Source organism: Heterodontus francisci, chromosome 6 (assembly GCF_036365525.1).
Source record: "Heterodontus francisci isolate sHetFra1 chromosome 6, sHetFra1.hap1, whole genome shotgun sequence".
In the NCBI taxonomy this organism is placed as follows: Eukaryota; Metazoa; Chordata; class Chondrichthyes; order Heterodontiformes; family Heterodontidae; genus Heterodontus; species Heterodontus francisci.
Window position 1 is genome coordinate 82978790 of NC_090376.1, and position 23747 is coordinate 83002536.

Here is a 23747-nt window from a genome sequence, read left to right on the forward strand (position 1 = left end):
CTTTGACAGTCCTAGGTGTGACAACTTTTCAGGCCTCCTGCTCACCTTCAGGCATGGAACCTTGGGGACAAGGGATACCCATTGAAGACATGGCTTCTTACATCTATGAGGAACCCTCGCAATGCAGAAGAGGAGAGATACAACAATTGCCACGGCTCCACTCGAGCTACCATCGAGGAAGCCACAGGGCTACTGAAGATGAAATTCCACTGCCTCGATTGATCTGGTGGAGGCCTGCAGTATGCTCTGGTAAGGATCCCACCTATCGTGGTGATCTGCTGTGCTCTGCACACTTTAGCACTATAGAGGGGAAGAGGCCTTACATGAGGATGAGATGCTGATCAGGCTGTGATGACTTTGGTGGCCGTCTTCTGGTTGCCTGAGGGTTTCCTGCACTGGTGCTGGACTGTCCTCAGGCATCGTGGTTGCTGGAGCTGGGTTCACTGGTGGAGGGGCTGAGGAGCCGATGTCCACACTCGGAGTGCCCTGAGGGGAGCCCCCAGCTGTGGAGGGCAGCCTCTCCGCCCCCTTTCAAGGCTGAATTGAACCTGCCTGCGCACCAGAGAAGGATGAGGAGTGGGAGAAGTCTCCAGGCCCCTGTTCCTTCTCTCGCCTTGCCACTGCTGTGTTGAGATCAGGGCCAAGGCCATAGTGTGCAGGTTTGTGTGCATCTGTGAGATCTATCTCCCCATGAAGGTCACCAACCTCTCAATGGAGGAAGCCCTGTGCTCACATGCCTGGGGCATGGCAGCACTCATGGCATGGATGGACTCCTCCATCGTCCACTCATGGCTGCGCATGGCCTCTGGCATCTCCATCAGATGTTGCCTTATCCCTCTCTGCAACTCCAGCATGCCCTGTGTTGCTGGCACCAAAGGCTTATCATCAGCCTAGGCTCAGCATGGGCCTGGCCACCAACAATCCTCTGACTGCTGGATGCCTTGGCGTCTCAGCCTCCGCCAGCTGCTCAGGCACGTCTGTGGTGCTTTCACCAGCTTGTGACCCTGATTCTACAGCCGAGTGGAAACCCACTGAGGTGAAAGTATCTGCACTGGTGGAAGGTGCAGTAGCGTCATGGGATGGTGCATTGTCTGAATGGTCCTCCTGCTCTAAGGTTGACAACTGTCCCCCTGTAGCTGCAGTCTCCTGCGCATGCTGACCTTCATGAGAGAATGTGTGGGATAGGTTGTGCAGATTTTGCCATGTCAACCATCCATGATGACTCCAAACGTAATGACTATGTCGGTGACAGCCAATCCCCAATCTTTTGCGCAGGGACGCCAGTCTCCCCTTTCGAGATTGCTTAGCCGCCCTGGTTCCCCGCCAGTTCCCAGGCCTCTTTCTCGGCGGTGGTGAGGGGACACAGATAAGGAACACCTTTGCCAGTCCAGGCCGTCTCCCTCCTGTTGTGGGCCCTCTTATCCTGCAAGAGGAAGGATGGAGATAGTAGAGATTGACAGAGAGATCAACATGACAGTTCTGTTAGTGTCAGCCTCTCGTGCCCTACTGGGGGATCTGATATATCTCTTGCTGGCTCACGCTGTCAAGAGAGTTAATGGGGTTGAGCTATGAAGGAAGGTGACCTGTGGCCGAGATGCAGCCAAGCATCTGTCAGAATGAGGTAATACCCTCACCCCCTCTGCCATCGTCATGGTAGTGCTACCCTTCCCATTTCGTGCACTCTCCCGCATAGTCACATGCAATCTCCAAAAAGGAGAGTGGTATGGAGCACTCACCTTGCCCGAACGCAGGAGGTTGTTGACTCTCTTCCTGCACTGTACCCAGTTCAGTTGGGTGACCGCACGGCTGCTGACCTCCTCTGCGATCTCGATCCAGGCTTGTTTAGTTTAGAAGGACCCCTTCTTGCTATCACTGGAGAAGCAAATCTCCTGCTTTTCCCTTGCAGCCTGGAGGAGAATCTGCAGGGAGGCATGTCCGTACTGTGGGCCAACCCTGTGTTTTGCCTCGACCATCCTGTGTTGTCCTCCTCAAGGGGTTTGTGGGGAGGTGGCAATCCATGGTTCAGTCCAGCAACGTTTTAAGCTGCACAAAGCTGACAATGAATCTAAGGCAGGAGTGAATGCAACGTTGGCAGGCTTTTAAATATGGCACCAGCTCATACACCGGAGTCATCAGACATTGTAATTGGCGAGTTGCATCCCGCCCCGGCATGTGATTGGTGGGGGGAACGATGCAAAATGGCCGCCCACCACGTGATCATGGTGGGGCAGCCATCCACGTGACGGATGGGAACGGCACCCATTTCAGGGCCCGCTGCCAGTCTCATTAAATTCAGTCCCTAAAGTGCAAAGTGATCATGTATGGTCTGCCATACGCCCAAGGTAAAGCTGATCCGCGATATCTGTAAGTGACCATGTTTACCTTGATGTGCAAAGCCCTTGGAAGATTTTGAGTGTTTAACGGCTTTCATTTGTAACTTGCAACTTGACTTCATGCCCTGCTGTTGTATGGGCATGCATGAGGTGCAAAGAGCTATAAAGCTGTGTGGGAGCTTGGCATGGGTGGGAAATAGAGTAGGGCAAGTTAACAGACAATATTTTGTGACATGCAATCTTGTACCATCTATCTCCAACATAGTCGTTTTCCTTTGCCAGGTTCCTTAAAGTATACCACCTTCTCTTGCATTGGTTCCCAGATCCTGGAGGCACTGTACACAATATTCAGTCTGGCTATGTAGCTGCACATCAAACAGGAGGTTGTATCACTTCACCACAATGTCCTTTTCATGCCTTAACACTGTTTGCTTTCACTGTTTTTTGGTGTGCAATTATTTTTCTGGCCCCACTGTGCAACTTTGGAAAGGTTACAAATATATATCTTTGCTAATTAGAAAGATTTTTACCCCCATGTGGCCACTTAGGATTAAGAGGCTGCATCCCTTTAATTTTTTTCCAAGCAACCCTTCAGTTCAGCCAGATTATGCCAGATAACCGATCTCCTTGCATTATCATACGCCCAACATGTCATGTGCTGGCTACTGGGAGTGCACAACGATTATGTAAATCATCAGGCATTGTTTTATACTGCTATTCCAGATTCACTTTAACCACCCTATAATAAGGTTATATTCATCTTTTAATGAAAAATTGCAAACTGCTTCATTTCTCCATAAGTAATGACCCGCTAAAATTGCATTCTCAGAATTCTCAGGTTATAAGGTCATTCATTCTCATAATTTCATTATCAGATCATTAATTAAAGAGAAAAAGCGTTTCTCAGTTTTTTAAAAATTAAAGTAGGGTTTCAGGATATTTTAGGTAAGTAATTGGGACCAATTTGTTTTCAAACTTTGGTTCACGCTTGAGGGCTGGAGAGCCAGACCAGGATTTTTCGCTCTCCAAGCTCTTAATTGATCTTGGGCGGGACTTCCACCTTCTTGAGGCAGGAAGTCCCGCCTAATGGAGCTGCTGGCCAATCAGCCAGCCGGCAGCCCTTAGCCCCAGCAGCGTCACTGGGAGCGGTGGCCCCTGCAGGGACTACACCCAGCTATCGAAGGCAACAGGAAGGACAGCCCTGGAACTCAGGTAAGCTTATTAGGGCCTCACTGGAGACAATCGGCTGGGCCCCAGTGAGGCAAGAGGGGTCCGTAGGTGGGGCGGGGGGTGGGGGGTGGGGAGCGTGTTGTGCATTGAGAGCAGTTGGGACTTCGAGGGTGGCCCTCTGTTGGGCACAGGGTGCCCGATCAGGAGGGACACACAGCCCGCAAGAAGGCTGCCTGGTTTTACTAGGCAGGGTTCTTGGGGCCTTTGCCGTCTGGCTGCCGAGGGTAAAAAACCCGCAGCGGCGGGTGGAGGCCCTTAAGTGCCAGTTAATTAGCCACTTAAGGGCCTTGATTGGCCTGGGGCGGGCGGGCGGTTTCTTGCCACCGTCGCCCCGCGTAAAATTGAAGTAATGGAAGGATAGGGTCAGGAATGGTTCCCCCTGCCTCCCACTCAATTTTACGCCTCCTCCCCCACCCCGCCACCAGCCTGCTCATTGGGGAGCCATAAAATTCCAGCTGAGGTTTCCAAAATGCTAGCTAAATGCCTCTACAGAAAGCTGATCGTAACCACAAAATAGATCCTTAAGAATGTTAAAACACCCTCTGCTTATAACAGCTTCATTACACTAAATAAATTGGAAGGCTAGTCTTAAAGTATTGCATTTATGATATAGCAGAATGGGGCCAATTTTCATTGCATTTGCCTGTTGCTAAAGGGACGATAATGGCCTCAAAATAGGAAAGATAGTCTTGACACCCTGTAAACACCGGCGATGCAACAGTCTTCATTTTGAAAGGGACCTCCTACTGTTTCAGATGATAAGCTCCATTTAATATGTAAATTGTATCCAATAACACAAATGGGACCACGATTGCCATTTTAGGTCAAAACCTTCGCCTTGCAGGCTCTGATCTGTTCCGCAGGTGATGGAAGTGAAGAGGCCGGTCAAAGTATTGAATTATTTTTCTCGGCCCCGGAAGAGTAGGAAGGCTATTAAAAATAATCCAGGCTGCTGTCTATTCAGGAGCACCATCCTGCACAATAGCAAACACCCAACTCTGCTGGTGGCCAATCCTGTCCAATCTTAATGCCTCAATCTAGTGATCTGCATCGCATGGCCTAGCAGCCTTCCCACCAAATTTAAATGAGACCATAGCCTCAAAATAGCTGAGATCTTTTCACCAGCTGAATGGACAGCTGATCAGCATGCTCTGCCGATTAGTCATCCAAAAGTCAAAATCAGCCTCAATTGTTCAATGCATAGCTATTGAATACAAAGATCACAGAATTTGGCTTCATAGCGCCAGTAATTTGGGCACTATGGCTTTGGGGAAAAACAGCATCCACATCACTACTGCCCACTTTCAGTGCAGACCGCGCTGAATGCCATGTCGTTCAGAGCATTAGCAGGGGCATTATGAGGATGTGTCGGAAGTATACAGAGTAGGCAGATCGTGATGTCAGTCAGTCAGCATCTAAGGCTGATTTGACAACCAAGTTGCCACTTTTGACTCGATGCTCTAATTAACACCCTTTCCTAAACATACACAGCTGAACACGTGTTCAGCAGCAAGAAGGATGCCCGATCGGGTACTATTTAAAGACATCATCAATCAACCTGTAGTTAGTTGGATATTTTTTACCAGTTCAGTTTGAGTTTGTGGAAGCATTGGGTGTTTGTAGCAGTTCATAAATGTTGGTAAACAATGCACTGAGTGGTGCTGGATATTAGAAAGGTGTTGGTTGCTACTGCAAGGCTTTCGAGTACACCACTTGCTCCCCATCATGGGGACTTATAGTTGCAGTCCATCTTGGATAGAGAAGGAGCAGAGCCAGCTGAGAAGGCAAGTTACTCAAAGAGGGAGGAGGAGGGGGGCTCTTAGCAGGAGGCCATACCCAGCTGCTCTCTTCTGGACACACTTCTTCTACTTAAGCCAGGAGAAATGTGATGTGTGGCTGCAATTCACGAAGCAGGTGGTTACAGAACTGTGCCATCTAATGGGATCAGACCTGCAGCCTCAGAGTAGGGCAAGGACAGTGCATCGGTACCTATCAAGGTGACCGTGTCCCTGATTCTTTTCACCAGTGGACCCTTCAAGGCTGGAACAGATGGCATAGCAAACATCTCCCAGTTTTCCCTTCATCACTGCATCCAAGAGGCCCTTTACGCCCAGAGATCAGCCATGATCTGGTTGAATGACGGAGCAGGCTCAAGGGGTCTCCTGCTCCTATTTCTCATGTTCCTGATTTTCTATGAGAGGGGATTTCATTGTCTTCGCTCGAAATGGAGAAAAGCAGGAGGAGCACACATATGGCTTTGCCAGGATAGCAGGCTTCCCCATGGGCAAGGAGCCATCGAATGTATATGCATGACTTTGCGGGTACTGCATCTCAATGCTGAGATGTACCGAAATTGAAAAGGGTAGCACTTCAGTCAATTTGCAGTTAGTGTACGGCCACGCCCTGCACATCACGCTGGAGAATGCCCTTTATCTTAGCAGCAGTCATAATTTGTTCATCCTGCAACAGTCGGCTGTTCCAGCAATCTTTCAGCTACCACATCGAATACTTGCTCAGCGACAAGGGCGATCAACTCCTTTCTACAACTCAATCACACATGGCCAGCACTTATAATGGGAAGCATGCTGCAACGAGGAATATCATTGAGAGACTATCATGATGCTGAAGCACGGTTTCGCTGCCTGGACTGCTCTGGAAGAGCGCTCCAGTACTCGCTGGAGCAGGTGTCCTGATTTGTGGTGCTCTGTTGCATCCTCCACAACCTTGCTATCATGAGGGCATAGCCCTTTGCAACCATAAGTTCAGCAGTACCTCAGGAGGAGGCGGAGAAAGAGAAGGAGGAAGAACAAGAGGAGGAGGAAGGGAGGAGGGATCGGTACATCCGTATTTCAGATGGGATGTTCATTAGTCTATCATTAGACTCCTGTTCCTGTGAATGAAACCCCAGATTCCCATTTTTCAACAGTTCCACACCTTACTATTTTTATGTGATGGACAGCCACAGCATCCTCTTGGCCACAATCCTGAAATAAAAACCACCACAAAGCAACCATTCCATACCAATTTTATCCAGCAACACATCCAATATTCCATACAATACTCAACTTAACACGTCTCTTCATGCCTATCTTGCCGGTGCCTTTGCCTGTCCTCGGGTCCTGTGCAGTGCTACCCCAGTGGCTGGAGCATGGCTGGTAGAAAGCTGCTGACTTTCAGTGGAGGAGAATGCAGATGATCTTGGAGTTACCCTCGATCAGCTCTGGGCCCGAAGGTCTGGCTTCAGACCAATCCACCTGGCATGGACGGCAGCAATGTGGGCTGGCTGGTTGACAGGTAAGAGCAAGGGCACTGGCAGAGTGGCAGTGGTGGGAGCAGAAATGTTGAGAGAGGACTGCCAGTCTGTCTCCATGGAGCCACTGCCACTCCCCTGGGGCCTCAGCAATCCTAGTAATCTATTGGAGCACAAATGGCTGGACTGCTGTGCGACCCTGAAAGCCCCTCTGAGCACAGGTATCTGCAGCCATGATGGCAGCAGTCTCAGCCTGCATGACAAGAAGCTGAGATTCCATGATTTCAGTTTTTCAGAACTTCCAAAGCAGCACCCAGTCATTGCATGGCTTCTGCTTCTGTTGCAATGGAAGCTCAGACTTCGGTCATCAGACAAGGCAAGTGTTCTCATTGAGTTGTCCAAATCTTCCAGGCTGGAAAGCATTGGCTCCAATCTCTGCGCAAAGCCCTGTGTGAAGTTGGTGCAGGACTCCTCCATGCACCGTGACAGTGACAGCAGGCCCTGTGACCGGCCTGCCAATACTCCGAGCATTTGTATGCATGAGCATCTTCCTTTTTCTACACGCTATTCTGATTAAGGTCCTCGGAGGCCTCTGCAGCAGAACTCGTGTGTGCCCTCCTCTTCCAGGGTGCTGGCACCTGTTGGCTCCTTTCCCCCCGCCTGGCTGCAGCCCACTCATGGCCAGTGACTCAGAGCGTGCAGATCTCGCCTCTATGCTACACTCTAAAGTATGAGCAGTGCCAAGATCAGAGCTGGTGGCAGTGCGTAATAGAGTGAGTAATGGTGTTTCTTCCTCCTCAGTCTGTTCTCCCTCTAGGCCTTCAGTTTCCTGCACCACTGTCTGACCAGGTAGCAGACCTTGGATATCGAAAGCATAAATGCCCAACACAGGTTTGGGGTGAGTGAAGTGAAAGGAAAGCAAGAGGTTTATGGTTAGACCATCTGCAGCTTGTACATCATAACTGATTGGAGGATGAGGATGAAGTGGGGATTTCAGAAGGTGCATTAGGTGGGAACATACGATCATCCTTGATGGTTTCAGCAATGCCACTGGCCACCGTCTCAGTGGTGGCTGCTCCAATTATTCCTAGCATTGTTTCCCCCATGGAGTCCTGCGGCTGTCCTGCACTTTTCGGTTAGCTGCTTGTTGCCATCTATTATGGGCCACCTTGTCCTGCAAGTGAGTGGGAAATATGTCAGTGAGAGTGATGCAATGTGTCTGGGTGATGTGCCTTTGATAGTTGAATAGCTGGAAGTGTGTGCACGCTGTCAGATGTAAGTGTGCAACTGCCAGCAGTGTTAAGTATGTGAGGCTGAAGTGCAGCATGTGGAGTTAGGGTTTGAGTTGTAGCTGATATCGATTATTAGTAGGTGATTTGAAGGGGGTGTGGTGAATGGAGCAATGTGTGAAGTTAGTAGTACTGTTGGTAGCATATGACATGTGAGGATGCATTCACTGACCTTGATCATTCATGTAAGGTCATTTTAAACTTCTTTCAGCACTCTATCCAGGTCTTCAGGGCTAGACTGCTGGCATTGACTACCATGGCCACCTGCTGTCACTGTCTTCTCTGCACTTGTCTGGAGGGCCTCCTGGCCCCCTGAGGGAAGAGAACCTTTTTCCTCATGTCCACCTCCTGAACTAAGGCCTTTAGTGCAGCATCTGAGAACCTTAGGGTTTGCTCTCTAACTTGTTACACCATTTTTGTTGCTTTCTCTGAATCTTCCACTATTCTTCAAGCACAGTTTCAGGCCCTGCTGCAACCAGAAGGCACCAAATCTTTAAGAGGTGCAGTTGTGTGTTAAGTCGTGCAGGATAGCTTTAAGTGGTGCTAGTCACACATGAACTTGGGCACTCTGCTGAGGTGTGAAGCCACTCAGCAGCAAATTTAGCACTGGGCTGTACTCCATAACCATGGAAATAAGCTGGCAGCGTGAAGTTTGTGCACTGCCTGCATCACTTTGAGCAAGTGTAGGATAATCAGACATCACGATCCCTGCACCCGATTTCTGGGCTATCCAATTTTGCCCCAGTATTGTTCTCAAACAGCTGCATAGCTAAACATCAAGTAGCCTCAATCTGTCAAAATGACTGCAATGTGAAATTATTGCAATAATTCAACCTTTCAATAGTGAAGGATTGGACCATATTTTCACTCCATTTCAATTTGTTATCGCTAAAATCCATTAGGCTCAGTATTAGAAATTAATGCAGTATTGTTATCCTTATTTCATAAGCATGTCTAAAAGGAATGGCAACAAAAATGTATTGCTTCACAGTGAAAGCTAATGTATTGCTGGCTAGAACCCAATATTAAATCTGTCTTCAGTCTTTCATAGCACCTTTTGGCAGTTGCCACTTTTATCCATAAATTTGCCTCCAGATGTTCTGCTCATGATTTTATTTTTCTCACCTTAGGTAGAGTTTTGATAGTCTAAAGTGATGTACTCCAGCAGTAGAAATATCAATTATGTTTTAAGTTGACTGACAGAACACCCACGATGCCCTCCAGCCTCTCATCTATGTAAATTCTGACAATGGCAGCGGTTCAAGAAGGTGGCTCACCACCACCTTCTCATGGGCAATTAAGGATGGGTAATAAATGCTGGCCTAGCCAGCGACGCCCACATCCCAGGAACGATTAATTGCGTCAAACTGTTCTGCTGTGAACAGTATATTTAGTAAGAAAATACTGTGAACTTTGGGCTACATACATTGTGTAAATGTATCACTATCTCAAAATTATTGTGGAGACATGTAATTGCTAACTACAATATTTACTGCTGACCTCTCTCCCATTGCATTATACACTCAGAATTCATAGAAATCAGGACTCTTTGTACTGTTCCTATTTTAATCCAATCTTTTAGAGGACCTCAATATTACAAACTTTTGACCTTTGCAGGTATCACCAACCTTTTTCACATGTATCTGCAGAATCATGTGCACCAAGTGTTTTTCTAAGTATATATGAGAATTGTTAACAGATACAGCAGCAGAAAAATATAGCTGGGTTTCATGGTCAGCTGCGAAGCAACGGCATTCATAGCTGATTTCAAAGAAAACTGCTCACACAGATCTACCAATCCCTTTGGCATGGATTACCCCTTTCCAGATGTCAGTTTGAAATGGGTGCCAAGTCAAAAGAATCTCCAGGCATCCAGCAACAGTGATGTCATCAAGCTAGGTGAGCAGTCAATCACATTGAAGTATTCTTACAGACAGCAAACATGGAAGTAAAAATTATTGAATCCCTTCCTTTTTAATTTTAAATTTACTGGTAGTAAAAATTAGTGGGACGTACACATGGATTAAGGTAGAAGCTAAAATATCATAAACAAACTTTTAAAAAGTTAATATTTTAAAAATATGTGGAATTTCTATCATAAAGGAGAAATATGACATTCAACAAATATAAAATTATTTTTCAGGGCCAATGAGGCTGTTTAACAGTAACAATAAACTTACTACACTGTTAAAAACTCAGTTCCACTTCATTCAACAAGGTGAAACGTTTTCAAAAGTTTTTACAGCAAGACTAAAAGTGGAAGTTCTCAAAAGTTCCATGAATTCGAATTGATTGCATTCTGAGGGGGATTTCAACAGCGCACCCTCTGGAGAAGCGTAGAATCACTGGCTGCAATTTCTGGATTTCCGCAATTATCTGCACATGTGTGGACTCCAGAAGTTGCTGTCAATTCAGAAGAGCAATGTGGTGAATGCTAGCAGTTTCGCCATTATTATTTTTGCAAAATCCAGGCCATAATGAGGAACAAACTTTATTGGTGATACACAACATAGATGCGTTCGATAAAAAGTTTCCTGTTTTCTATATTTCTGCAGTGTATTGATGTAAAATAATGGCTTATGGTTCCATTCTTCAAGGAATCCAATCTTGATTGGATGGAATGTTAATGGCATTAAAAAGTATACCTACCGTGATATTACCGAGCTGTGGGTAATGTAAGGAAATTACGCTTACAGAAATGTGATGTACGTTATTTACATAGAGTTAACTCAAGTTAAATGAAAAAAATTATCTGTAGGAACAATGGAGAATTGAAAAGACTGTTAAAAGATTTACTGAAATCCTCAATGGGTTTATATATCATCAGAAAATGCATAATCAATTCGAAGCATCATTTTAGAAAATCAGAAGATACTGTCACCAGGGGAAGAGATGCCTGCAATGTGAGTACAAACAGAGAGCATTCAGTTTCCATGGCAGCTCTCAGACCTAGTTTAGCCTTGTCAGATTCATGAATGTACAGTTCGGTTTATTCCATTTTAGTTGGGCAAGAGAACAAATAATAACATGAAAAATAGGAGCAGGAGTAGGTAATTTAGCATCTCGAGCTTGCTCTGCCATTCAATAAGATCATGGCTGAGATGTACCTCAGCTTCCTTCCTGCACTCTCTGTCGATCTCTGTTTTGAATATGAGGACTGAGCATCCACAGCCTCTGGGGCAGAAAATTCATAGGGTCACAACCCTCTGGGTGAATAAATTTCTCTGCATCTCAGTCCTAAGTGGCGGATCCCTTATTCTGAGATTGTGACACCTAATTTTGGACTCCCTAGCGAAGGGAAACATCCTCTCAACATTTATCCAGTCAAGGCCCTTAAGAATTCCATTTGTTTCAACGAGATCACCTCTCATTCTTCTAAACTCTAGGGAATATAAGGCTAGCCTATTCAATCTTTCCTCATAGGACAATCCTCTCAACAAAGGAATTAGAATATTGAACCTTAATTGCACTTCCTCTATGGCAAGTATTTTCTTGCTTAGGTAAAGAGACCAAAATGTACATAGTATTCCAGGTGTGGTCTCACCAAGGCCCTGTACAATTGCACTGAGACTTTTATACTCTTATATTCCAATCCCTTTGTAATCAAGACTAACATACCATTTGTTTTCCTAATTGCTTGCTGTACCTGCATGTTAACTTTCTGTGATTCATGTACAAGGACACCTAGAACCTTCTGAATGCCAACATTTCCCAGGCTCTCAGCATTTAAAAAATATTCTGCTTTTCTATTTTTCCTACCAATGTGGATAACTTCACATTTCTCCACATTATGTTCCATCTGCCACATTCTTGCCTACTCATTTAACCTATCTAAATCATTTTGGAGCCTATTTGCGTTCTGCTAACAGCCTACTTTCTCACCAAATGTTGTATCATCAGTAAACTTGCATATATTATACTCAAGCCTGTCAGCTAAGTCATTGACCTAAATAGTAAATAGCTGAGGTCCAAGCACTGCTTCTTGCAGTAGCCCACTAGTTACAGCCTGCCATTTATTCCTACTATCTGTTTTCTACATGGAGGCATAGAAACATAGAAAATTTATGGCACAGAAGGAGGCCATTCAGCCCCATCATGTCTGTGTTGGCCAAAGAAAGAATTATCCAGCCTAATCCCACTTTCCAGTTCTTGGCCCGTAGCCCTATAGGTTACTTCAAATGCATGTCCAGGTATTTTTAAAAAGCATGAAGGTTTCTGCTCTACTAACCTTTCAGGCAGTGAATTCCATACTCCCGCAACCTTCTGGGTGAAAAACTGGCCTATAGCTTCCTCTCTTGACTAGTGGAATTATGTTTGCTACCTTCTAATCCATGGGGACTGTTTTAGAATCTAGGGAATTCTGGAAGATCAAAACCAATGCATTCACTATCTCTGTTACAGTCTGCCTTTATGTCTCTGGCATGTTTACACTCATTCTATTTTCTATTTCTTTATCAGTTTCTTTGTCATCCTTTGCTGAATTTTAAAATCCTCCCAATCCTCCGGCTTTCTACTCTTTTTGCCAATGTTATACGCCTCTTCTTTTAATTTAATACTATCTTCAACTTATCTTGAAAGCCACAATTAGACTGCATTTCCTGTGGGGTTTTATTCCTTAAGGTAATGTAAGTACATTGCAAATTATGAATTAATTATTTAAATGTTTGCTATTGTTTTTCTACAATCGTATGTCTTAAAGTAGTTTCCCAATCTACTTTAGCCAACTCGCTCTTCATACCTATACAGTTGGCTTTATTCAGATTTAAGTCTCTAGTTTCAGACAGAACTGATTTGTTCTCAAGCTCATTATAAGATTCTAACATATTATGACTGCTCTTCCCTGAAGGCTTCTTTCTTCTTTGGCCTCCTTATTTCGAGAGACAATGGACATGCGCCTGGAGGTGGTCAGTGGTTTGTGAAGCAGCGCCTGGAGTGGCTATAAAGGCCAATTCTAGAGTGACAGGCTCTTCCACAGGTGCTGCAGAGAAATTTGTTTGTCGGGGCTGTTGCACAGTTGGCTCTCCCCTTGCACCTCTGTCTTTTTTCCTGCCAACTACTAAGTCTCTTCGACTCGCCACATTTTAGCCCCGTCTTTATGGCTGCCCGCCAGCTCTGGTGAACGCTGGCAACTGACTCCCACGACTTGTGATCAATGTCACAGGATTTCATGTCGCGTTTGCAGACGTCTTTAAAGCGGAGACATGGACGGCCGGTGGGTCTGTTACCAGTGGCGAGGTCGTTGTACAATGTGTCTTTGGGGATCCTGCCATCTTCCATGCGGCTCACATGGCCAAGCCACCTCAAGCGCCGCTGACTCAGTAGTGTGTACAAGCTGGGGATGTTGGCCGCCTCGAGGACTTCCGTGTTGGAGATACGGTCCTGCCATCTGATGCCAAGGATTCTCCGGAGGCAGCGAAAATGGAATGAATTGAGACGTCGCTCTTGGCTGACATACGTTGTCCAGGCCTCGCTGCCATAGAGCAAGGTACTAAAGGACACAGGCCTGATACACTCGGACTTTTGTGTTCTGTGTCAGTGTGCCATTTTCCCACACTCTCTTGGCCAGTCTGGACATAGCAGTGGAAGCCTTTCCCATGCGCTTGTTGATTTCTGCATCTAGAGACAGGTTACTGGCGATAGTTGAGCCTAGGTAGGTGAACTCTTGAACCACTTCCAGGGCATGGTCGCCAATATTGATGGATGGAGCATTTCTGACGTCCTGCCCCATGATGTTCATTTTCTTGAGGCTGATGGTTAGGCCAAATTCATTTCAGGCAGACGCAAACCTGTCGATGAGACTCTGCAGGCACTCTTCAGTGTGAGATGTTAAAGCAGCATCGTCAGCAAAGAGGAGTTCCCTGATGAGGACTTTCCGTACTTTGGACTTCGCTCTTAGACGGGCAAGGTTGAACAACCTGCTTTACTATAAGGTTATTAATGAACCTAATCTCATTGTACAAAACTGGATTTAAAACCGCCTGTTAACCAATTGGTTCCCTGAAATACTTATCTAGATAACTATCTTAAATGTATTCCACGTACTCGACCCCCAGATTATTACTACAAATTTGTGTTGCCCGATCTATATGAAGATTGAAGTCCTGCATGATTGCTGTATTAGCCTTGTTACATGCACTTCTTATGTCCTGATTTATATTCTGTCCGGCACTACAACTGTTTGAGGGCCTATAAACTATGGCCACTAATGTTTTCTGCCCTTGTTTTTTCCTATCTCCACCCAAACTGATTCTACATCTTGATTTTCTGTGCTAAGATCCCTTCTATCTACTGTCTTTTCCCATTCTTTATTATCAGTGCTACCCATTTCCATATTGCTTTGTTTTCTGCCCTTGTTGTTTCCTATCTCCACCCAAACTGATCCATGGGGGTCCAATAGTAGTTGTGGGGGTTGGTGGGTAGGTAATGGACAGGGTGGAGTTGCAGATTGTGATCAGGTGGGGGGAGGGGACAGATGGTGGTTGCAGAGGGACAGATGTTAGTCGAAGAGGGAGCAGACAGGTTGTGGAGAAGGATATACTGCGTAACCTGTTGGGCCTGGAGAAAATACTCCTGCTCCTCCTGGCCCACAAGCAGTGCTATAAACGCACTCACCTTATGGATTTGAACTTTCTTATTTCCTTTCCATGTTTCCCAAGGCTAAAATGATTTAAAAATTATATGACTGTTAAAATGAAGGTAGGCAACCTCATTATAATATTTAAGTAACCAGCCTGCTAATCACAAGTGAATTGGTCACCCACCCCCTCATCTCGCTTCCATTAAAACTGGAAGTGGCTGAATTCAAGGTGGAATAGGTTCCTGTTTTAGATCTTTTTGTATTTTAACCTCTGAACCAGCTCAATCCACTTGTTTTTGGGAGTTAAGATTCAGCCCCTATCACATTTTTCACCATTACGTCCAGCAGCTGCAAAATGTGCATCGATCCTCAGAACTACAACAGGTGAGTTCCATCTTTTTCATATATTTTTAAAAGGAATTCAGTGTCATCTGATGAATCTAGGATGAGTACAGAGCATTTAGTAATGCAGAGTACCTCTTGGCATTTCTTTGCGGACAAAGATTTTGGGAAGTTTGAACTTAGCGGTTGTACTAGCTAGTGGCTAGTCAGGCCTATCCGTGACTGGCAGATTCTCTCACAGTGGGTGCAAGTGAAGGTGTAGTTGCTGCTGGGGGAAAGTAGATCTATCCTTCTCCTCCTTTTCTCTTTCATGCTAGTTCTTCATTCATTCTCAAAGGTGTCTGTAACACTCCTGATGTAGCATCTAAGGCCTGCGCTTCCCACTGGCGATGGTCAATGTGGCACACAGAGAAGGCCTTCTTCAGGGAGTCCTTGAAAGGTGGGGCCCCTCTCTTCCTTTTACCAGTGGTCAGCTCTCCATACAAAACGATCTTGGGCAGGTGACACTCATCCATCCCGGCAAGGTGATCCGCCGAATGCAGTTGGCTTTGCAGGAGGATGGCCTCGATGCTGGTGAGGTCGGCTGTTTCCATATTTATGATGTGGTCCTGCCAGTGGATCTTGAGGATGCTGCAGAGGCAGCACTGATGGAAGCGCTCTAGAAGGCGTACATGACACCGGTTTAGGACCCATGACTCGGCGCCATACAGAAGGGTGATGAGGACTATGGCTTTGTACACTTTGAGTTTGGTCTGTGCTCTGAGGCTGTGGTTGCTCCACACTCGTTTGTAGAGTCTGCCGAATATACTGTTTGGTTTTGAATGCCTATTGTTCACTTCCTTGTCTATGGTGGCATCAGCTGAGATGATGCTCCTCAAATAAGTATATTGCTTGACGGCATTCAGCTCGGTTCCCTTGATGACAATGCTTGGTGATCAATATTCTTCTTGGGGTGCAGGCTGATGCAGGACTTTAGTTTTCTTTAAATTGATTTTTAGTCTGAAGAGTTGTGCTTCCTCAGAAAAACATGTTGTTATACATTGCAAGTCTGACTGACTGTGGGCCAGGAGAGCACAGTCATTGGCGAAAGGAAGTTCAAAGATAAGTTTTTCTTGTGTCTTTGTGTGAGCCTGAAGATGCCTGAGGTTGAAAAGGCCTCCATCAATCCATAAGCATATGTAAATTCCCTCCTTAAGGTCTTCCACTGCCTGCTGCAGCATCATGCTGGAAACAATGGTGAATAAGGTCGGGGCCAGCACACATCCCTGCTTCACACCATTGGAGATTTAGAAGGGACGAGAGAGGTTGACTTGTTTGCACTGATTTTCATGAGACTGCTTCTCCATGGCCCTGTTTATATGTTTCTTAGGGTTTACTCACACTTGAGCATCCCTTGGATCACAATACTATCACAGTATCTTCCTTTAGATGTAATATAAGAAAGTAACATAATTCCATCCACTAAGAACGTAAGTATTAAGGTGAAGAACAACCTTTCATAACTAGTAATATGTGAGTAAATGGTTTGAGGAATGGGTCATGTCTTCTACTGGTGTATTTATGCTACCTGTCCAATGTCATTAAAGGCTGATCAGTGTTTCCATACCGAATGGTTCAAAACTGTGCTTTCTGTACTGATCTGACTCATTGAAACTGGTTAAGGTTCTCTTCAGTGGGATGTTTCTAAGTGATGCTAGAGGGCCTCCTAGTAGACTAGTTGTGACTGCACAATAATCTTTCTCCACAGGTCCTAGATATGCCAATATTTATCGCCAGACATCTGAAGGGTCAACTTACAAATTCACACTACAAGTGCTCAAAGCTCAGTGTGAGCTCGTGCCAGACAGAGCCCCCACCACCATCAGTTCAAATTCACAAATTTACTCCTATAAATTTGACTCCAGCATGCTGAAGTACCTCCCTTTTTCCTCCTCTCATTGATCTTGTGGTGTAGTAGTGTTTTGAGAATTGCAATGGCATTGTGCATTGTGTATTCTGGAGGCTGCTGTCGAACACACATACTCACAAAGGGACAGTGAAACTAAAATAGAATAAAGAAGACACCATTATGTTCAGCAGCCTGCAGTCTTTGTCTCTCCGTCTTTGCCTCACATCATACACTTTGCTCGGCTAAACCTCACCTCCAGTACCAAGAACATCACAATGACAATGAGGTAAAGAGCAACGGATGGCGAAAAACTGGAAACATTGCTTTCAGGTATGAAAATTTTGGGACGTTTTTGTCTACTTTTACAGACAGTATTTTAAGTTCAAGACTATGTTAGAGAGACACACAGGAAGCTTGCACAGTGGACACAGACACTGATCTCTCCAAAATAAGCATCCAATCAAAATAATATATATAATCTTGGATCATTGCAGAGAAGCTTCCTCTGAAAAGGAGCACAATCCTGGATCCTTTATCTCTGTGTTGCTGATCAATATGGTGTTGTCTATGCCCAACCTACCACCTTTTGATGTGTATTCAGAGTCATCATCTGTATCCTCAAATTGGCAAATATGGTTGCGACATTTCGAAGGACCGAAGGCAGATTTCACAATAACAGATGACACAAGAAAATAGGCCTTACTTCTCCACTATGGAAGTGAAGAATTAGAAGATATCTTTGAGACAATTAAGCCTGAGCAAAATGACTATGACTCAGCAAAACATTCACTGATGACTGACTTCACGCCCAAGAAAAACACCATATACAAAACCATTGTCTTCCGATGTACTAAGCAAGGAGCAAGCAAGACAATTGACCAATATTGCATGAGATTGAGGCAACTAGCAACCAAATATGACTTTGGTGATGTTGAACATGTCGAACAGGAAATCAAAATACAAATTATCGAAGGCTGTCTCTTTAGTCAACTACGCTGAAAAACACTTGAGAAAGACAGAAAGACAGAACTGCTGGAGTTAACAAGATCACTATTGCGCTCAGAAGCCAGAGCTACTGAAGTTGAGGCTGCTAACGGTAACTACACACTCCACGTTCAACTCCCATGAACATTATTCATCGCTCACATGTAAGGAAACCACCTGCAAAGCAAGAACAGGCATCTCACAAACAGAGTTGTGACTTATCCAAAGAATGCTTCTACTGTGGCAGTGCTTACCCACACTGGACAGAGTGTCCTGCTACTCGTAAACAGTGTAAAACTTGTGGCAAACCCAACCACTTCGCTCATGTTCATTGCTAATCAGCAAAATCAACTACTAAAACTAATAACAGAAGGGTGTCATGTAAGCATACCACAGCAAAAAGGCAACAGAATGTAGCCAATGTAGGGATGAATGACCCCAAACATACTTTTGCCCTCTCTCTCAGATTTGGCAAACAGCCACGTGTGACAGTAACCATTGGCTGCTCGGACATAGATGCTCTTACAGATACAACAGCATCTTTCAATGTCACGAGAGACAAAGCATTCAACCAACCTCAGGATTGCCCCATTCTCTGCAAACTAGGGAATATGAAATTTTCCCATACAATAGTGACAAACCACTGAAAATCCCTGGAACTTCTGAAATGCCAGTCTCATTCAAAGACACTAGACCAAAAGCTGTATTCTATGTCATATCTGGAGAATGTGACACGCTTATCAGTTTCCACACAGTTACAGATCTGAACATGATTGTAGTCACATATGCGATTCCTCTGCATACCAAGAACATTCTAAAACTGTATACTGATCGTTTCACTGGGACAGGTGTTACATGCAAGCCAAATGTAGACCCTAATGTGCTCCAAGTTGCGCGTCAACGGCAACGAATACCATTTCATGTCAGGAAACAGAGAAGAAACTTCAACGCCTACTTGACCTTGACGTTATTGAGAAAGTTGGGGACGAGCCTACCCCTTGGGTCTCACCAATACAAGTTGTCAAGAAGTCCAAGAGCGAGAACCAGATTAGAATCTGTGTTGATGTGATCACCAAACTAAGCCATACAATGAGAAAGACACTTGACACCTACAAACAACGATATCATAGAGAAAGTGAATGGTGCTAAACACTTGGCTAAACTTGACCTCAATGCAGCTACCATCAAATCAATATTGCAAAAGAATCAAGATATCTTATTGTATTCTTTACTCACATTGGACTTTTCGATACAAGGGGCTGAACCGTGGAGTCACTCAGCACTTGATTCAATGTGCACTTCAAGGACTTGAAGGCACGCTGAACATCAGTGATGACATTCTCATCTATCGCCACACTGAAAAGAAACAGACACACCTATATGCATGCCTGTAACATCGCAGAGAATGCAATCTCACCTTCAACAAAGACAGGTTCTTGTTCAATGAAAACAGATTTGAATTCTTCAGTCATGTATTCAGTGGTGAAGCAGTATCACCAGCTCCGTGGAAAGTTGAAGCCATTGCAAACACTGCAGATCCTACAAATGTGCAAGAAGTCCGGAGTCTGCTAGGACATGTCATGTACTATAATCATTTCATTACTGACCTCGCTACGCAATCTGCCCCCTACAAGATCTGACAAAAGAGACCACCAAGTGGAAATGAACTAAATCACACAAACAGGCGGTACACCACATCAAACGATCTCTGTCAGCAAGTTGCACAAATGCCTATTTTGACCCTGAGAAAACTACCCAGCTAGTCATGTTTGTAAGCCCAGTTGGCTTAGGTACAGTTCATAGTGCAGAAAGACAAGGCAGGTAACCCATCAATCATTGCGATGGCAAGGAGATTGTTAATGCCTGTAGAGCAATGTTATTTGCAAACTGAGGTAGAAGCCCTTTCAATCATGTGGGGTATCTTACACATTCATCTCTTACATGGAAGCGAGTTTAAAGTAATAACCAATCATAGACTACTAGTGAGTTTGTTCAACAATCCACACAGCAAAACACCCACTCACATAGAATGTTGGATACTCAAACTATAAGAGTACGAGTTCCTTGTTGAGTATCAACCAAGCAAGCTCAACCAAGTGAACTACATTTCATGACATCTGCTGCTGCTAGTCGGTCCTACTAGTCATGAGGAAAAGGTTGCTGAACATCTTAATTATGTAAGCATACATGTGGTGCCAAAGTCGCTAAAACTAGCCAACATCAAAGCAGCAACAAAACAAGATGAGACTTTGTGACTATGTATGAAGGCTATGGAATCACGAAATTGGAAAGACGTGATTGAGAGAGCATCTACAAGTGAAATTGCTCACACACTACAAGGTCTTCACAATGTTTGAAATGAGCTCATGGTTACAACCACATCTGATCATGTATTACGCAACAACTGTATTGTCATTCCACACTCATTGAGGGAATGTGTTCTTGGTATAACACATGAAGGACACCAAGGAATAGTCAAAACCAAACGACTCCTTAGGGAAAAGGTATAGTTACCAGGAATTGACCATATGATAGAGCACAAAATTAAACCATGTTTGCCATGTCAAACAACCACAACGTCAAATCTTCATGATCCTCTCAAGATGTCTGAGCTACCTCCAGGACCATGGATTGAATTTAGCGTTGATTTTACAGATTTTTGCCCACAGGTGAGCACCTGCTTGTTGTCACTGACAATTACAGCAGATTCCTAATTGTGGAATTAGTTATGTTAACTTCAACAAAAGTAGTCATCACAAAGCTTGACCAGGTTTTTGTCTTGTTTGGAATCCCCCAATTAGTAAGAAGTGACAAGGGACCCCCGTTCAACAGCGATGAGTTCAGTAAATTCACAAACGACCAAGGAAAATCACGTCCCGTTGGCCAGGAGATAATGGTGAACTCAAAAAAATTATGTAAACTTTGAAAAAAATGATACGTACAGTTACAGCTGAGAACAAGTCATGGAAGCAAGAACTTTATCACTTTCTTCGTAACTACAGAGCAATTCCTCACTTGACTACTGGAAAACCTTCAGCTACACTCATCTTTGCACATCCTATGCACACAAGTTTACCTGGGCCACCCTGCAGAGCTAATGTTCAATATGTACACAAAAGCGATCGAGAACAGAAGGATCGAATGAAAGTAAATGAAGAACGATATATGAAATTTAGAGCTATGCTGCGTAAACCAGGAGATAAAGTAATTATGAAACGTGATCGTCATGTTGGAAAGCAAACAACTCCTATGACACCTAACCATTTGTTGTGACCAACACAAAAGGATCAATGATCACTGCTAAGTACAGTTCGCAAAGCGTCACAAAAAATGTATCATTATTCAAAGCACTGGAAAACCCCATTCATAAACATTGAGTCCGATTCCGATAGTGACACCTCAGATGAAGAGCATGAATCAGATGAGACCATATTTGATGTCAGACGATATCCTATTCATGAGAGAAATGCCCACTATACTTAAGTGACTATGTTATAAAGTGAACTATTTATATTTGTTTATTGTTTACATTTTTGGTAACAAACCATTGAAATATGCTGAGCTCGATTTTATTTGCGCGCCGTGTTCTGCGGCGTTGCGCTTTGAACTCGGTGGCCTTCCGACATGGAAAGGCCACCGCACAGCCCCCAAAATATTACACACGGGGGCTGATTTAAATAGAGGGGGAGGAATGGCTGCCCCCGACGACGCAGAGGGGGTGGCCGCCACATCCCCGGCAATGGTCTCCAGCACTACTGCGCAGGCGCCAGCGTCATTTTTAAAGGGCTTTAAGCCCTTAGCAAAAATTAGAATTTTTAAATGTGTATCGGTATTAATTTTTACTAAATAAAAACCTATGTGACGGAGGCCCTTTCCCAACCCCCACCATGGTCATTTCATTGCCCGCGATAACCAAAACATGCCTTTTTCCCTACCCGAACTTTACCCCCCAACCTTTTAACTCTTGCCCTTCAACCCCTTCCCACCATCCCCACATTTAATCAAAAATGTTTTCCACACTTCCCCACCCCTCCCGCCCTGAAAATTTTATTCCTCCCCCCTCCACACCAGGTTCTCGTCTCGAAACTCCATACGAAGTTCAAAAGGCGCGCGAGGGACGAATGGCGGCCGTAAAATCGACGTGGGATGGCCGCTGCCTGCAGGTAGGGTCATTTACATGTCATTACTGTGAATTTAAATATTTAGATGAAAGGCCTGTCACCAGGCGGCGGGGGTTGCTGCACCGAGGTCTTCCTGCCATTGCGGGTCGAGGTGGGGGTGGGCCTCTCCCTATGGAATTTTACCGGCCCCCCCACCATGACACGTGGCGTCGAGAGGCTGGTAAAATTCAGCCCGCTATGTCTCTCACTTACTAAGAAGGGGAGGGATGTAATGTAATGTTTTGAGAATTGCAATTGAATTGTGCATTGTGTATTTTAGAGGCTGCTATAGAACACACATGCCAGCAAAGGGAAAGTGAAACCAATACAGAATAAGGAAGACACCATTATGTTCATCAGCCTGCAGTCTTTTTCTCTCTGTCTTTGCCTCATATTTTATACTAAACTCGGCTAAACCTCATTTCAGTCCCGAGAACATCACAGACCGAACAAAGTTACCATCAGGTCTGTAAAAGTTGCTGGCCATCTGCATGCAGGAATTTTTTCACAGGAGTTGTACAATCATCACTAATAAACAAGCTCCATATTGAGGATAACACCATTTAGGAATATACAAAATATACACTAATTCGAAGTCCCCTGTTAGTAATGAAACAGGACTTCCAGCAATCCACTACAAAAGGTCAGGGATGTGGGAACTCAGGGTAATATGTTGCCTACACTTATGGAACAAAATTCTGGAAACTTTATTTATGCTGGTGCTCCAACTTCAGTGCTGTGGATTTTGTGCCATATTACAGGGTATAAAAAGCCAAAGAAGCAGAAATAATTGATTTTATTCAGGCAAGTGATGAAAAGGGTAAGGAGGTGTAGTTGTTATCATGGTTTCATTGATTACAGGGACTTGTAACTTTTTGAATTTTCTCCCGTCACCTCCTGAAGGCAATGATTCATACTGGAGTTTGGTTCCTTGGAAACCAGAAACACTTCATCACTTTGCCCAGTGACCACTCTCCATGTGGAAGCATAGACAGTAAGTATAGACAGGTTATTTAACAATTAGATCAGGATTATCACAGCCAAGACTAATGCACACAACATTGGCACAAAGTACCCACTAGTAGGTCAGCAGACAGTCGTCTGGATGTTCAGTTTAGCTTGCATCAGAACCACTCAACTCCAGACCACATCACGGCCTGGATCCAGACATGAACACAAGAGTTGCATGCCAGAGGAGAGGTGAGAATAGTTGCCTTCAACATCAAGGCAGCATTTTGCAGAGAATGGCACCAAAAAGCCCTAATAAAATTGCAGTCAATAATGATAAAGAGAAAAATTCCCAATAGGTGGAGTCATACCTGACACAAATGAAAATGTTTGTGGTTGTTGGATAACATCCAGGTTTGGTATGACAAGTGGCAAGTCACATTCGTGCCAAATAATGACCATTTTGAACAAGAGACAGCCCAGTTATCTGCCCTGGATTTTCAATCTCACCATTTTCACTGGCTCCTCCATTTTCAACATTCTGAGGAGTCAGCATTCTGTAGAACTGGACCAGCCATTTTAACACTGTGGCTGTGATGAGTAAAAAACTGGAGATTGTAATAATTCAGTATGGAAAGGGTGAATCAGAACAGCAGCAGAAATCCTGCAACTGACTTGATTGATATGATGGAACCTGCTAGTTTACTTCTGCTGTGCTTTGTTTTGCTATCGTACAGTTACTGAGC

At 44.7% G+C, this 23747-nt stretch overlaps 1 protein-coding gene across 2 annotated transcripts in view; it reads right to left on the reverse strand.

Moving 5' to 3' along the window:
- The window catches only part of grm5b (glutamate receptor, metabotropic 5b), a 755124-nt gene that overhangs the window by 564297 nt on the left and 167080 nt on the right, over nt 1–23747 (reverse strand). The gene's annotated exons all lie outside the window — the stretch shown is intronic.